Source organism: Girardinichthys multiradiatus, chromosome 18, assembly GCF_021462225.1.
Source record: "Girardinichthys multiradiatus isolate DD_20200921_A chromosome 18, DD_fGirMul_XY1, whole genome shotgun sequence".
In the NCBI taxonomy this organism is placed as follows: Eukaryota; Metazoa; Chordata; class Actinopteri; order Cyprinodontiformes; family Goodeidae; genus Girardinichthys; species Girardinichthys multiradiatus.
In genome coordinates this window covers 6,349,462-6,365,834 of record NC_061810.1, presented here as the reverse complement: position 1 = coordinate 6,365,834, position 16,373 = coordinate 6,349,462, and the positions used below count along the sequence as shown (strand labels likewise).

The 16,373-nt window shown below is 39.1% G+C and overlaps 1 protein-coding gene across 10 annotated transcripts in view; it reads left to right on the top strand.

Moving 5' to 3' along the window:
- The window catches only part of phldb1b (pleckstrin homology-like domain, family B, member 1b), a 126,047-nt gene that overhangs the window by 29,475 nt on the left and 80,199 nt on the right, over positions 1-16,373 (top strand). Inside the window, exon 1 of one of the 10 annotated variants that reach the window (XM_047391672.1) lies at positions 986-1,466. The exons of the other annotated variants lie outside the window; for them this stretch is intronic. The gene's annotated coding sequence lies outside the window, so the exon portion shown is untranslated. Of the gene's footprint in view, positions 1-985; positions 1,467-16,373 lie in introns of those variants that run through there. 10 annotated transcript variants of the gene reach the window in all.

Here is a 16,373-nt window from a genome sequence, read left to right as displayed (position 1 = left end):
GTTTCACTGTGTGCATGGTGTTATTTTTTGGTTTTGAGGCCCAGAGTTCAAGAGTTCTGATTTCACCAGACCAGAACACATTGTCCCACAAGGTTCTGGGAGGCTTTAGTCATGCCTGAATATTTCATTTCAGTTCATTTAGTGCTGCTTGGAGCTGGTTTACTCTCCCGTGGTACAAATATAGATAATGCTATGGACTTTATTTTCTTTTGGACCTTGCCCCTGACTGATACCTTTGTACAATGAACAATAAAATATTTTCGATCATTTGTATAACATCTCTGCGAGCTATAAACTATAGACACAGCAAATGAGAACATGTCAAGAAAACCCTACTTGGGCAACTGAACAGTTTTTCTGTTTAGTCTGATTCTCTGTTGGCAGGGGTGTAGCAAAGAACATGAAATGCTGTTGAACTGAGCAGGATAAATGTGACATTATATATAGCAAAAGCTTTACAATGCTTTGCCAGTCTCCTTTTTTACACAAAAACCTGGCTTTTTAACAAGGGTGTGTGCACTTCGAGATCCACCGTAGATAGGTTAAAGTAGTTTGCTATGTAGGAAAACAGGAAAAAAACATGAACTTAATCAATGAATAAATGTTGCAACTCATTAAAACATGTGCTGTCCTGTCTTAGATTCATATTAAGAGAAAAAACGATGCATAATAATTTGTAATGGGTTATTGGTAATCTGAAGGTCTCTGCGGTGTTTGTGTTCGACTTTTCCTGTCCTCAGATGGACATGGGTCATGCTATCAACATGCCACACTGATTATTTCTGCAGAGGCTCATGTGACTCCAGGGAGCTCTTAGGGAGAGTGCTTCCCCCTGTATTAACTGCTTTATGGCTCATAATAAATGTCTGCTTTAACCTTTGCTCTTTAATGATTGGGGTAAGATATGAAGGTCATTCCTACAATCAAATAAGTAGAAGAAGTGATTCCGCTGTAGATTAAAAGTGCCTCACTCTGTCTTTGCCGGAGGATCTGCTCTTCTTCCTCCTCCACCTCCTCCTCCCCCCTCCCCAACTATCTCTCTCTGCGGGCTGGGAGGTGACTGGGAACCAGCTGCTTGCGGACAGCCTCGCCGGGCAGCAGAGCGCCTTCACTACGCCACAAAGCGTGGGTGGGGGGACACGGAGACAATGGAGAAACATTACAAAGACTGTAAGGTCCCGTCCGGGCAGGAGTGAAGAGTGATCTGCCGAGGCAGCTACCGGTGGATGAGCCCAGGCTGTAGGAAGAGGGCGAGCAGACAGCTGCCATCGTGAACTTTCAGATTATCGGCAGAATATTTTAGATTTTCCAGGGATTATCATAACAAAAGCGAGACCGGGGACAAAAGCAGCCCGTAAATAAACGCTGCTGTTCACAATTGGACAAAAACACGTGGTTTTTATTTTAAGGAGCAGAGGCGATGAAATCAGCGGAGGGACCCAGCGGTTCTATTCATATGACCTGAAGTAAGTCGGACTTTTGTTTGTCTTTGGTTTTATTAAAGAGTTTCTGTTTGTTTCTGGTTGGTTGTTTTAGTTGTTTCCCCGTAAATGAGGTTAACACATTGTTACACTAGTTGCTCGTACGGTCGCTTCTTCTGTGCTCCCGTTTGATACATTTAGTTTGAAATTACGTCAAATGATTTAATTCCATCCATAGTGAAAAACTACCTGTAACTAACTTTAATATAACGTTTAATTAGGGAAAAACAGACAGAGATGTTAAAAATATGTCCTCCCCCCTCACTTTTCTTCTTATTTATTCTTTTTTCTAAAAATAAAATATCAGAAAACTAATACATCTCAATTATTAATACCTATTATTAAAATAAATATAAAAAGTCAGTACAATTACACATTTTTTTATTTCTTTTATTTTCATCTTTTTCTTTCTTTCTTTTTTTAACAAATAAAAATATAAAATCTAAAAAAAAATACTTTACATTTTAGAATTTTTAGAACTGACACTAATTAACATTTTGTCCTGAAGTTTAATATGACCCGTTTACATTTACAGTAGAAAAAAGTTTTGAAATTCTGCTCTAGTTCAGTAGAGTTTGGTCTGTGACTCACTGGACTTGGAACCAAACGTCCTGAGTCTCCAGCCACACATTTTCTCTAGTTCAGTGGTGTCCATGCTTCTTGCCACCTGGGCCAAAATCATCGTGTCAACTGATTTTTCTTTTCTTGTCTTTTCTCCGCAACAAGAACAAGATTTCACAGCTACTTTGAAAAGCTTTAGCCAAGTTTAAGAAATCAATTAAATGAGGATTTGGGTGAACCCAGGTCTGCTTCTGAGTAAAAGTTGCTGGATATCTGTGGTCCTATTTACTACAAATTAAACAAAAAATATGATTATGAAAAAATTAATTCTTTGTGTTGTTCCCAACATTTTTCATTTTAAGATTTCCGTATGTCAGTGAAAATTTGGCTGTGGTTAAAAAAAATAAAAAAGTTTTCCACCCTAATCAAAAATGCAAAAATGGACCATGCTTGAATTACAGTCAGGGGCCCTGATGATACCTTTTCATGATACCTCTTTTTAAATTGTTTTCATTTTTCTTTTTTGTTCATTATTTTTGTTTTTTAAATTCAAATTAAAGCATAAAATGCTGCATTGTGTGTAACATTATAAAATTGTTCTTGAGATTTTCTTGCAAGATATTTAATAATTTCCTGTTAGCTGGTTTATCAGATTTTATTTACATTTAACTTTCTAAGATCCATCCATCCATCCCTCGCCTATATTTGCTTATCTTATCAATGCAGGGTCTCAGGGGGACTGGTGCCTATCTCTAGAGGTCTCTGGGTGAGAGGCGGGGTACACCCTGGACAGGTCGCCAGTCCATCGCAGGGCAACATAGAGATACACAGGACCAACATCCATGCACACACCATTCATACCTAAGGGCAATTTAGAGTAACCCATTAACCTTACAGTCATGTTTTTGGACTGTGGGAAGAAGTCAGGGTACCCAGAGAGAACCCACACATGCGTGGAGAGAACATGCAAACTCCAAGTAGAAAGACCCCAGGCTCTATGTTAGCTGTGTTACCATAGAAACTGCTTTCCTTACCAAGAGTATCTTCTAAGATGATCTTTTTATGCCGTATTTCTCCAGTTGTCCTTCTGGGTTGAATTATCATTTGGTCTTCCAGTTGAAAAGGACATTTATCTTCACAATAAGAAAGTTTGACATTTCTGCTCTAGTTGAATAGAGTTTGGTATCACAGTCAGGACTTGCAACCCAACACCTGCAGTCTCCAACCACTCTGTTCTGATGTCCCTCCTGCCTCCTTGTGAATTCTATGAATAGACTACAAACATATACACTGCTGCCAGAGCAGCGGATACCTACCCCCCACATCCATCCAGTCTAGCAGGAGCAGGTCACACTGTCTCTGTCTACTGTTTCACTGCTATTCCTGGTTTCTAGTGTGACCAAACTGGGACTGAAAACTGAAAGAGAATGGAGTTTACCCTGATGTCTGCTTGTACCGTGGGGCCACCACCCCTGATCTTATTAGACGTTTCCTTCCTGGTTGTCTCTGACCTTTTCCTACTGCCCTACAAGGGCGGTCCCTCCATTGCTTTCGCCGCTCCTTGTAGCATCTGTGATCTGTGACACATTGTGTTGACCCCATCATTGTAAAGGAAGGAAGTGATGAGTCAGAGAGTTGCCCCTGACCAAACACTCATCAGGCTGCTGTGAGAGCGATGTGCACTCCCAGTGGGGCCACAGGCACAGGGCAGACATGTGTAAGGGTCCACAGGGGCCATGATGAGAGGACGGAGGTTGGTAGCAGCTGGTGTCCCCGCTTTAATGGGTCAGTGTGTGTGTTCCTGGATGTTGTTGGCAGTGTGTGACCGTACATCCTTTGACTGCACCAAGGTCAAAGCAGTGATCCTGAATGAGATGCTCTACAAATATACATTTAGCTGAATTCCACACAATGTCTTCCATGTGTGTTTTTGTATGATATATATATATATATATATATATATATATATATATATATATATATATATATATATATACTTGTAGCCTTCCCCTCAATCGGTACCCTGGAATTTCTTTCCCAGTTTTTCCAGGTCCCATTCTAATTACACGAAGAGAAAGGGTTCATGGGAAATGTGTTTTAATAAAACTACCCTCCTTGTTGGAACAAATGAAGCAACCTCCATGACATGCTGGTGAAGGATCTGTTTCAAATATCAATATCAATATTTAGTTCAACTCCTGTGTATCATATTTGGGTTTTAAAAATGCAGCTGACACATTTTTTGACAATAATACACAGTCTTATTAAGTATTTGATCAAGAGGCAAAGTGGATTTACTCAATGCTTAGGAAATGCTAAAGATCTTCAAAAATAACTGTGCTTAATGAAATTTCTATTCAAATTCAGATTTTTGCTTCCAACGATCACAAGAACAATATAATCAACAAAAATATTATTTTTAAATTCAATGGACACATTGCTCCTCCGTGACTTAATAATTGCTGGAAATATAAACAGAGAAATCCATGTGAAACTCAGAATATCATAGAATATGGCTTTTCCATTACAAGTTAAGAGTTTGTTTCATCTTTTCTAATGATGTTTGCGAGCGAAGGACGATGTGTTGGTAGCGTTTTTGTGGTAGCGTTAGCCTTCAGCCCCGTGCAAAAATCCTGAGTAGAAATGAGCTTGAAATTTGCTGAAGACTTTGTTGCCATATGTGCTAAAACTGACATGAAAATGTATGTTAAAGTTTGCATGTTTCAGGTGAAGTGTTGCTAGAAGATTGTCGGAGCTTTGTGAAACCTAGTTATCCTGTTTGAAACCCATAGGATTTTCTGCTGTTCGGCTTAGGTAGAAAATGGTTTAGGTGGAAAAAAATTGGCTACGTCTCTAAACTCAATGAGTAACTACGGCATAAAGTCATAATTTCAATATTGACCTAAAGAATGAGATTTTTTTTCCCCGCCCAAAATCCATCAAGCTATCTTTAAGCTCATTTTTTAACTGTGGACTAATTCAGAAATGCTTATTATTCTAACAATTATTTGTTATGGTCTTCAATCAACATTGAGGGATTCAGTGTGTGTGTGTGCGTGGATCTACTAAGCATCAAGGCCATTAATTACATGTATTTTTCTGCATAGTAAAACTGAAGTCTGATCATCCTCTAAGACTGATAATTTCATATTGTTTTTCCAGTGGTTCTAAGCAATGTTTGGGTCACATGGTTGACTTTTTATAAATCAGTGCTTTCACTTGTCACCATCTGCCTCAGGGAGCATGTTGAACAGCAGCCTGTAGTGATCTTGACAGAAAGGAGGAGCGGGAGGTGGACGAATGGTAGCGGCTGTGGCGTGGGTGGTGGTGTGGGGGTAATGAAGCAGAGAAAATCTGTTTGGACAGGCCAGAACCAGCCCCTGACACGCTGCTCATACACGGCAGCTTACAGCCTGCTGGTTAAACATCTGGTCTGTGAGATGTGGAGGCTGTGAGGAACAGGAACTGATTGGGACATAAAGATATGAAGTAGACTCGCCGCTAGGAGGGCCCCTAAGTCTGTGCAGAATGTTGCTATTGTCTCTTTCCTGAGGGGGGGAGCATCTAGTGGTATGTGCTTCTGTTTGACGCGTTCTGATATATCATCACTTTTACCAGCCAATAGCTTTCTGGCTGCTCTGTCACCACTGATGGGAATGTAAGGTTAGACTTCTGTGGCCCCCTCTTCTTTCTGCTCAGTATGTGTGCTGCCTTCAAAGCAGCAACATATCTTGTTCTGGTGTGTCTGTGTTTGCTGGAAGGCAGTCATTGATTAACTGGAGGCCTGACTCACTACCCTCTGCTGAGGCTGTAAACCACCAGCTTTCCATAGAAACTGAGAAAACGGTGCAGATGTTTCCAAGCTTGTTGATGATAGTTTGGTGGTCAGACCTGTGTTTAAAACCAATAAGACTACATTTCTGAAAATGTTTTCTCATTGTTGTGGTATCTTAAACAAATCCCGGCAGTAGGTTTGTATGTTATCTGACCTGATGAATCCACGACTTTGCCTTCAGACTTTTTTGTAATTGAATCTTTTGATGTATTATTTGAGCCCCATTTAAGAGTCCCTTAGTTGAAATAAATAATAAAAGAGTAGCAGATCCTACTCTTTCTTGACTTTCATGGACCTGTCTACTATTGTTCAGAACATGCAATCTGATTCTTGCAGAATGTGAAGTGCTCTGGCTCTGACCACCTCATTGTCCTCTGATCCAATCTTCTGGGCAGATTTACCTCAGGGAAAGCCGACACAGTGGAAAAAGCTAATGTAGTAATACCAGTGTAGCAAAAAGGGAAACAAATTCCAACTTGCAGATGTTATTAGGCAGATGATGGAATATTTGATCCAGAGGTTTTAGATTTTTTTGTGGGGTTGGTAACCACTGCTTTTTTTTATTGCCACAGTGCCCTGAGGGCAAGATGTTGCTTTGAGACCAATTGGCCTAAAAGGTCCCATCAGAATACGCCAATAGGTTCACATTGATTATTCCCGGCAGCTCTGGCATTTTGTCAATAGTTGGTTTAAATCTTTTTTTGATTTGTAACATTCATTGTTTTATAACATGATATTGTTTCAAGATTTGCAGAATTAAAGAATACGTGGTCTCCAACACCAGTATTTGAAGGCTGGTGCCCTGCAGCTTTTAAATATGTTTCAGATGCAATACACCAGAATCAAATAATTAGCTCATTAGCAGGACTCTACAGAGCTCGTTTGCATCCTGAGGAGGTAATTCAGCTATTTAATTCAGGAGGACCAGGAATACATCTAAAACCTACAGGTCAACAGCCCTCAACGACTGGAGTTTGAGACTCCTGTTTTAGGTTAGTTTCCACACTTACATATAGTGTCATCAGAACTTCAGGCTTAACCAAGATGACATGTTTAATTGCCCTTGATGGGTATTTTCATGTTAAGGTTTTTAATTTCTTCACCGATTGGATAAAGATTGGTTTTCTGTAAGAATTAGGACTTCCTTTCCCTTCAACTTTCTTCCACAATTCAAATGCATTCCTGTAAACTTCATAATTATGTTCTTACATGATTTGAAAGCCAGTCAGCAATCCCCCCATCAGGTTTAACAGTATTAAAAGTTGAATGCAATATATTGTTGGAAGTTTAAAGTTTAAAAATTCAAATGTAAGACAAGAAAACAGAAGGTTCAATATTCAGTCTACCTTGTGCTGCATATAGTTACTCTTTGGCTGCCATCCATCCATAAAGAAAGAAAGAAAGAAAGAAAGAAAGAAAGAAAGAAAGAAAGAAAGAAAAGAATCTGGATTACAATTAGAGTGGAGACTGCAAGCTAGGCATTCTCATCCAACATCAGTGTCTGACCTCATCTATACACCTCATGAAAAATTGTCATAAATGCCCATTAACACTCTCCTAAACCTTGTGGAAAGACTTCCAGAAGGGTTCAAGCTGCTGTAGCATCGAAGAGTAAAAACATAATATTAAACTCTATTGATGAAGAATGGGATGTTCCTCAATGTCATATATGTGTGAAGCAGATAAGTTAACATTTTGAGAGTATAGTGCATCTCATGATTTGTCTCTCTGTCCATCTTTTACTCCATCCTGCCATTACATGTAGAAAAGATACAGGCAAAAACTCACCTTCAACCTGGAACATTCAATCTTTTGGGTTGAGTGTAACCAAGTGTTGAGGTTAAAAACTATTAAACCAACTCATTTCATAGGTTATGGAGATTTATTTAGAAACGGATCTGCGCTGTTGATTTGTACCTTAACATTGCTTTAGTTATAGTTTGAACTAAGAGAACTTTCATAATGATTTACAAGTTTTCTGAGCAGCTGCTTTGCCTGGACGACTTGGAGTTATGGATGGAATCTGTTACATTTGAACAAACCTCATAATTCTAAGCTAAGAAACATTTAATGAGGTTTTATTTTATTGTAGACTCAATTTGCAGTTAAAGAATGGTTCAATCTAAATACACTGTTGATGGAAGGTGGTTTTAATTTTTTTAATGCAACTTCAAACAAATATAATGCTGCTGCTTTCATGCTTTGAACTGAAGACCAGGACTCTTTGTTTTGACATTAACCTTGCCGCATAGACTCATTTTGACCATTAATCCACTTCGGAGACCCAGCCAGTACATTTGAGAATAGGATCATGGTGTCCTTGTAGGAAGGTGGTGAGAATCCTTGTGTCCTCCTACACCTGAAAGTTGCTATCTTAGCAGTAATGATCAAAGTGCACTCATTGTGATGAAGCTAGCAAATTGCTCCTGGAAAGGTCATTTCCTGAGAGTGGTAGGAAAGAAACCTTTCAATACCACACCAGTCAGAGGATGACTCTAACTGATTAGCTAGCAGGTCGTAATGTGCTCCCCGCTGTGACATCATCGGCGGTTCTTTCTTAATCTACCACATTTATTGGGAGTTATGAAGATTGGAATGCCATATGTTCATGGTGGAAAGTGTTGGGAGCTTGGACCTCTATTGAGTTTCTGCCGTAGTTTTTTTTTTTCCACTGAGCTCAGCTGTAGAGAGATGTGGTTCTGAGATATTTTAGTGAACCGCTGGTTCTTGGAAGAACACTTAGATGCCTACCCAGGGTCAGTGGGTTCTCTGAAAGGGGAGAAGAAAGTAGAGAGATTCAGAGATAACTGTCGCCAACATTGTGTTGCACCGCATGTGGGATCGATACATAATTGGTGCCCAATAAAATGAAACAGTAACAGCGCTGATGCAAATGTTTTTCAACGAGCTGTTGCTAAGTGGCTGGCAGAAGTGAAGCAAGTTTATTTTAGGCTTAAACTGCACTGACTTTGGTGCTTTATGCTGTAAAGGATGAAGAAGCGAGAAAATATGAATGTTATCCTCAGTCAATAAAATCTGAGTAAGGGCCTCAGATTGTAACCAGGTTGAGTCGTCCCCATCATTTAGTTAATTTAACTAGCCACATCCAAGCCGGATAATTGCCAGAACTGTATGATTAAGAAATCCCTTATATAGAACCTGTCTGACAATATGTAGTAGGCTCAAAGATCATAACAAGCAACACATCATGCCACAATCTAGAAAGATATGCAAAACAGACGAGAAACAAAGTCACTGACATGTATCAGTTTGAAAATGATTACAAAGCCATTCCTAAGGCTTTGGGTCTCCAAAAAAGAGACACAGGAAAAAAAACATGGAACAGTTGTTCACTCCAACTGCGTCTATCAAAATTACTCCAAGAGCATATCATCAACTCATCTAGGAGATCACAAAAGAACCCAGATGTTTAAAAACCCTGCAGTTCTCACTTCTTTTTATTTATTTTTTATTTAACCTTTATTTTTTCAGGACTGAAATCCATTGAGATTTGTAATCTTTTACAAGGATGTCCTGGCCAAGATTTAAAAAAAAAACAGCACAATATACAGAAATAAATAAAAAGCTATTACATTTACAAAATAACATTAAAATGATTTACAACGGTTACCTTATATGAGTAAAACCTTGACAGTTTCTGTTTAAAAACTAGTGCAAGATGTGACTAAAACGTCTGCCAGGTTTTGTTTAAAACTAGATAAAGTAATGGGAGACTTCATCCTCAACCTGAGCTGCAGATCATTCAAACACCATGGGCCTAAATAAGACAGACTCATCCTTCCTGACTCTTGGCACCTTAAACCGCAACCAACTACTGGCTCTAAGACTGTGGGTGTTCTAGAGTACAGTGGAGTGAATATATGATGGCAATTTACCTAAAATGGCTTTATATATAAAAATGTACCAGTGCCTAATTCTATAAGTATTGTGTGAGGTAAATCCAGCAAGGTTACATAAAATACAATGGTGAGTTATATACCTTAGAGCAGCATGGTAAATCTATAAATCTATAAATGGTCACTGTAGTCCAACCGTGATAAAAACAAGCTGGTTACTAGTTGCTCACGGGAAGAAATAGAAAAACAAGATTTTAATCTGTTCAAAAAAGTTAAAGTAAGTTTCAGGTTTTTCATTAAGTAAGTCGGTAACTTCATATTTGCCTCAAACACTCTTGCCTCAATTAAGGTTAGAGTTCATGATTTGACAATAAGACCGACTGGGCAAAGATGGGAACCATGGGAGAGTTCCTGTAGCTTGACCTTACAACGGTCATTCATGCCTGAAACCCCTCCACTGTGACCTCTAGTTAACCAAAGTCTCGCACTGTGATGTAGAAAAGACTCATTGCCAATTATATGTTGGTTTGCATAGATTTTTGTCCTCACAAAATGCATTTTGTATTTACTCAGGTAATCGTTAACTGGTATTAAAATTAGTTTGATAATGTAAAACATTTAAGTGTGATAAAATAAGAAAAATAAAATAAATCTGTACAGGGGCAAACACTTTTTCACTCCACTGTAGAACTCAACCAGTTGGTGAATTTGATATGTAATCCATTCCAGACTTTGATTAACAATATGTGTCTCTAATAAAATCATCTGAGTCAGTGATCAACCACAGTGTTGACTTTTCTGTGGTGCTAGACCAGTTTTTATTTCAGTACACAGTTCCATGGTGTCCGAAGCTTTACATAAATACCTTTCATCTGTCTAATGTATACATTTTATTTTAGACACAACTTGGTTCTGCTGGATGAAATTCCTTTTGATGGCTTCCTGCTCATCTTGAGTCTCCATCATGTAGTCAGAAATGTAAATGCCTAATTTGGACCAAGGTTAGAGCTGGTTGTGAGTTTTGAAACCATCCCTGTTTCTGCAGAGAATGTTGAGGAACAGAGATCTGATTTTCTGTTGCTCTGTCTGAGCAATACAACCGAAATGCGAAGAAACACCAGCAGCCTCACACAGACTGTCACTGCAGATAAGCACCCATGGGAATATCACCATTGGTATGTTGCCGTTGTTTCTTTGTGTTTTGGCTGAAACAGAACACAAATAATCTTAACTGCTTAATGGAGAACATAACTATCTGAACACATTCTCCAGAAGATATAGTCAGAGGCATGTTGAGCAACCTGCAGATGTTTCAGAGAAACAGACTCATCACAAACTCCTCAGCTAACATCCCTCCAGCCTAAATAAATACATAAGTGGTTTTAGGAGTGGTTAATTTCTCTTCATGGTTAAGGTTTGTTATCATTAGTCTCATTAACTGTTCCACCCAGCTCTCTGTTTACAGGCATGTCTGCAACATGTCTCCTCTGTCCTGGAGATAAGGCGGGGAAACCCAGACTTTTAGGGTGGAGGCTGATGTTAGAGACCAGAAACAGATGCTCGTTCTATAAACTCATAATTGAAATGAGCTGTGAATGAGATACTGTCCATCCAGAAGATTTTATGTAATGGCAGCAGTGGAACTGCCTTGCAGCAAGAAGGCCCTGGGTACGAATCCCAGCTTGGAGTTTTTCTGTATGGACTATGAATGCATGGGGTTTCCCCAGGTACTCTGGCTTCCTCCCACAGTGTAGAAAACCATGAGTGTTAGGTTAATTTTTCACTCCAAATTGCCTGTAGTTGCCTGTAGTTGTTTGCCCTGGGTATTTCTGCAAGCTTAAGTGGGTATAGACAAAAGATGGATGAATGGATGGTCTTGAAGTTGAGAAAGTATAATTGTTTACTGACTTTACTCCCAGGGCTTGTGTTAGATTACCTTTCAGTTCTTCAATTGGAAAATAAAGCACAGCAGTTTCTGTGTCAACACTGTGGTGGTGCTGCTAATGAATATCTGGATGATTTACGAGACCCTTCCCACCTTCCCTCCCTCCACTGAGTGTAATACATGGCCCGTTTAAAACATCTCCATATCGCTGATCCATTCCAGGGATCCATTTCTTCTCTCACACAATCATGAATCTATGTTGGGACCCACAGCCATGGATTTCAACATTAAACTCCGGTACGAACTCTTCTGGAACTTTTCAAAATAAATGCATTAACCTTCTTCCGGCACAGCTAGGAAACAGGATAACTACGGACTTCCTGTGACGCCACTACCCAAATAAAAGCACAGCTGTTGCTACATCCGCCCTCTTCCACCGGTGATCATCGGTATAGGGGAGACGAGCGCGCTGATGTCTCTTTGCTTGCAAACAGACATAAACTCTTCAACTGGATCCAAGGAAACCATACGATCATCGATCATATGCAAAGATAAGTACGAATGAAATACTGTCTGTGTATCCAGTATTTTCATTCATGAACAGGGAAATTAAGGTGTAAGAGTTGCTTACTTTTTCCTCTGAGGCCTGCAGAAGCAAATTGTCCCAGAGAAGTTCCCTACAGAGAAGCGGTCTCTATGAAGCCGAGCGGAGCGGTCTCCCAGTCTGGAAGGAAGACAGCAGAGATCGCACCACCGTGCAGTGTGGTCAGCGGACAGGACGGGCCGCCCAGCTAGAGCTCCGGAGCTAAGCCTTTTGTTCATAGAGCGAACACACCTTCAACCTCCCGCGAAGCTACGGAGCCAACCCTTTGTTCACTGTGGATACCTTCTTCAAACTTCGTCTTTTGGACAACATTCCTTACCACAGTTCATGAGGTTAGGTTTGGGCAGATTAACAGTTAGGATGAAATGATCTAAACGTTTTTCATTTTATGAAGTTTTGTTTGTGTGAAACTCGGCTACCTCAGTGCTAGCAGGCTATCTGCAGCACACGTGCCCTGTTTGGGTTCTTTGTATGTTTTTAAAGTTAAGACAAACTTTGTTTAAAGGGTGATTTTAAACACACAAGATTGCTCATAACGTGCCGTCCGCGCTTATGCATTTTAACCCTTTTATTAACCCTGGTATTTTAAAGGTATGTGTTGATTTTGGTGCTAAGCTATTAGCTTCTTTTGTTAGCTCAACTGCTAACTGGTGAGAACACGTGCTTGCTACTAAAGAGTATTTAGAAAGGTTGTTAGTTTTCAAGCTAGTGAATAATAGTTCCTAAACATCATTTACTAGATTTGATAACTAAGTAAACACCATTAAGCCCCATTTCTCCAGAAAGATTGGGCTCTTTTCCAAAATACTCCCTTAATAATATTTCTTCAAATATTATTTCAACAAATAAAGGGAGCTAATTAGACACCGCTGAGGAATGGTCATCCAGAAGGTTGGTTTTATTCAGCAGATCATTATTTAAAACATTATTTTATTAAAATAATATTTTACCTGATCTTGCATTGTGAATGGTTGTCTAAAGGTATGCCAATTATTGCCTAAGTTAGTTCCAAGACTAACTTAACTTCATTCCCAGATCCTTCAAGATAATCCTTGATTCTCAAACATAAACATTGCATGGTAATGTTGCATCACTCTTTTGGTCATAATTCCAATCATCTTTAATCAACTTGTTTATATTGTACATAGCCTATTAGTCTTCGTTATTCTTTAATTCTGCTTGGTAGTTCAGTTGGATTGTTTTAGCATATTAAAGAATTTGTTAATTGAAATATGTTTGACTTTGAGTTGACTTATTTTTGTTAATAAATTCTTTACTTTAAAAAATTGTGTGAATTCATTCCATCTATGTGCAGAGTTTATGCTGATCAATAATGTCAGAGCTCGTCTCACACCTTTCTATTTTGTCCTAATACCATCGCCTTACTGGGCTGGTATTCACAGGACAACCCTTAACAGACCAAAATATTATTTGATAAAATATTAAAATATTAATAGTAAATATTAAATAATATTCTCAGACTCATAATTCCAACAATCTACAGTTATTTGTGAGTTATTTTATTTCTCAACTCCCTGTGCTGTGTCTCCTCACAGCAGGGAGATCCATCATGATGTGTGCCTTGTGTGATGTAGTAATGGCTGAACTGACAAGTGCCAATTGGCATCTAGAGACTGTCAATGATGGATAACTTCAACAGCAATTCAAAGAAAAATTTTTAATTGACTGAAAGATTAGAATATCATGTCAGCCTTGCTTTCTGACTCAGTTATCAATTCAAAAGGCTTCTTTTAAAGGTCAGTCTCTCTGTATTAATAACTGCTTTTCCTGGGAAATGTCAACGCTGCTGTAAATATTAAGAAATGACTCTCATACTTACATCCAGGCCAGATAAACAGTATTATGCACGTACAGTAAACGTTTCACAATTCAACTAGGATTCCTTTAGCAATAAAAAACATATCACCAAATAAATGAATCTGTTTAAACCATTGTGAAATATGAAGGATAAAAAATCAGATGAATATAGATTTATCCTGTATTTGTAAGAGGTTAATACACTCAAATGATGCATAACTATTATTTCCAGAATGTCCGGCATTAAAACAGACAAACTTTTCTGTTTTAGCCCAGTTAGGATTGCAAAAATTATTTCTATTTGCTAAATGCCAAAAATGAGAGATTTTCCTAGGTATTTGGTAGAATAGCTATTAAATGGTGTGACTTGGATGAAACATCTTTGGTATCATTCTACATGTTTCTCAAAATAGTTTGCTGGAATATATACAGTGCCTTGCGAAAGTATTCGGCCTCCTTGAACTGGTCAAACTCTTGCCACATTTCAGGCTTCAAACATAAAGATATAATATTCAAATTTTTTGTGAAGAATCAACAACAAGAAGTGGGACACAATCGTGAAGTGGAATGAAATTTATTGGATGTGTCAAACTGTTTTAACAAATAAAAAACTGAAAAGTGGGGCGTGCAATTGTCATAATTCTATTTAGTGGTGGACCAAAAGGCAGACAAGCACGGAGAAAAGCAGAGAGGTGGTCGAAAACTTCTTTAATTTAAAGTGAGTCCACTTACATGCAGGCGACGTACTGGATGACAGGATAATCCTGATTACAAGGCATCTTCAAACTAGAACTAAACAGGATCCACAGCAAGAACAAAATCCAAAGAGACATAACGACACCGCGTGGAACAAAGGACGAAGGCAAATTTAAATACAGACAAAGGTGGACAAGAAACAATAGGGCAAGTAATCAGAGGAACAGGGAACAGGTGACACAAGGAGGCTGGGAGGCAGAGGGAGCAGGTGAAACAGATTAACCAATAAGGAGAAACACAGACCCAAGCAGAACAGGAGACTACGGTAAAATAACCAAAACATAAGAAATCTAGAATAACCAGAAGATAGAGGAAAACAGAGGAATCTGGAAGGAACAGGAAAAAACAACAGAAACCTAAGGCCTAAGAAAAAGGGGACCGTAAAGAAACCCTGACTACAAAAGCAAACACTGAAAGAACAAACTGAGAATGAAGCAGGAGAAAAGATGACTAGAATAAAAATAAACAGTAACTAAAGCTAACCTGTTAAAGGAGGAATTGGAGAATAACGATAAACAGACGAAACAGAGCTAAGAGGGACAAAGAATGTAAAGGGAACAGAAACTGAGTAATTAACAACTAAAAGAGGAAAACTAATGATGAGAGGAGAACAGACAGGGAGGCAAAAGGAAACCAGAATTGTCAGAACACAAAGTGATGAACAAGAATACAAAATTTCAAACAAGAGCATCTAGTAAAACAAAAACACCAAACCACAAACAAAGTCCAAAATCTCACATCCTGACAGCAATATTATTCGGCCCCCTTGCGTTAATACTTTGTAGCGCCACCCTTTGCTGCAATTACAGCTGCAAGTTGCTTGTGGTATGTCTCTATCAGTTTTGCACATCGAGAGACTAAAATTCTTGCCCATTCTTCCTTGCAAAACAGCTGGAGCTCAGTGAGGTTGGATGGAGAGCGTTCGTGAACAGCAGTCTTCAGCTCTTTCCACAGATTCGCGATTGGATTCAGGTCTGGACTTTGACTTGGCCATTCCAACACCTGGATATGTTTATTTGTGAACCATTCCATTGTAGATTTGGCTTCATGTTTTGGATAATTGTCGTGTTGGAAGATAAATCTCCGTCCCAGTCTCAGGTCTCTTGCAGACTCCAACAGGTTTTCTTCCAGAATGGTCCTGTATTTGGACTCATCCATCTTCCCATCAATTTTGACCATCTTCACTGTCCCTGCTGACGAAAAGCCGGCCCAAACCATGATGCTGCCACCACCATATTTGACAATGGGGATGGTGTGTTCAGGGTGATGAGCTGTGTTGCTTTTACGCCAAACATATTGTTTGCATTGTGGCCAAACACTTCAATTTTGGTTTCATCTGACCAGAGCACCTTCTTCCACATGTTTGGTGTGTCTCCCAGGTGGCTTGTGGCAAACTTTAAACGAGACTTTTTATGGATATCTTTGAGAAATGGCTTTCTTCTTGCCACTCCTCCATAAAGGCCAGATTTGTGCAGTGTACAACTGATTGTTGTCCTATGGACAGACTCCCACCTCAGCTGTAGATCTCTGCAGTTCATCCAGAGTGATCATGGGCCTCTTGGCTGCATCTCTGATC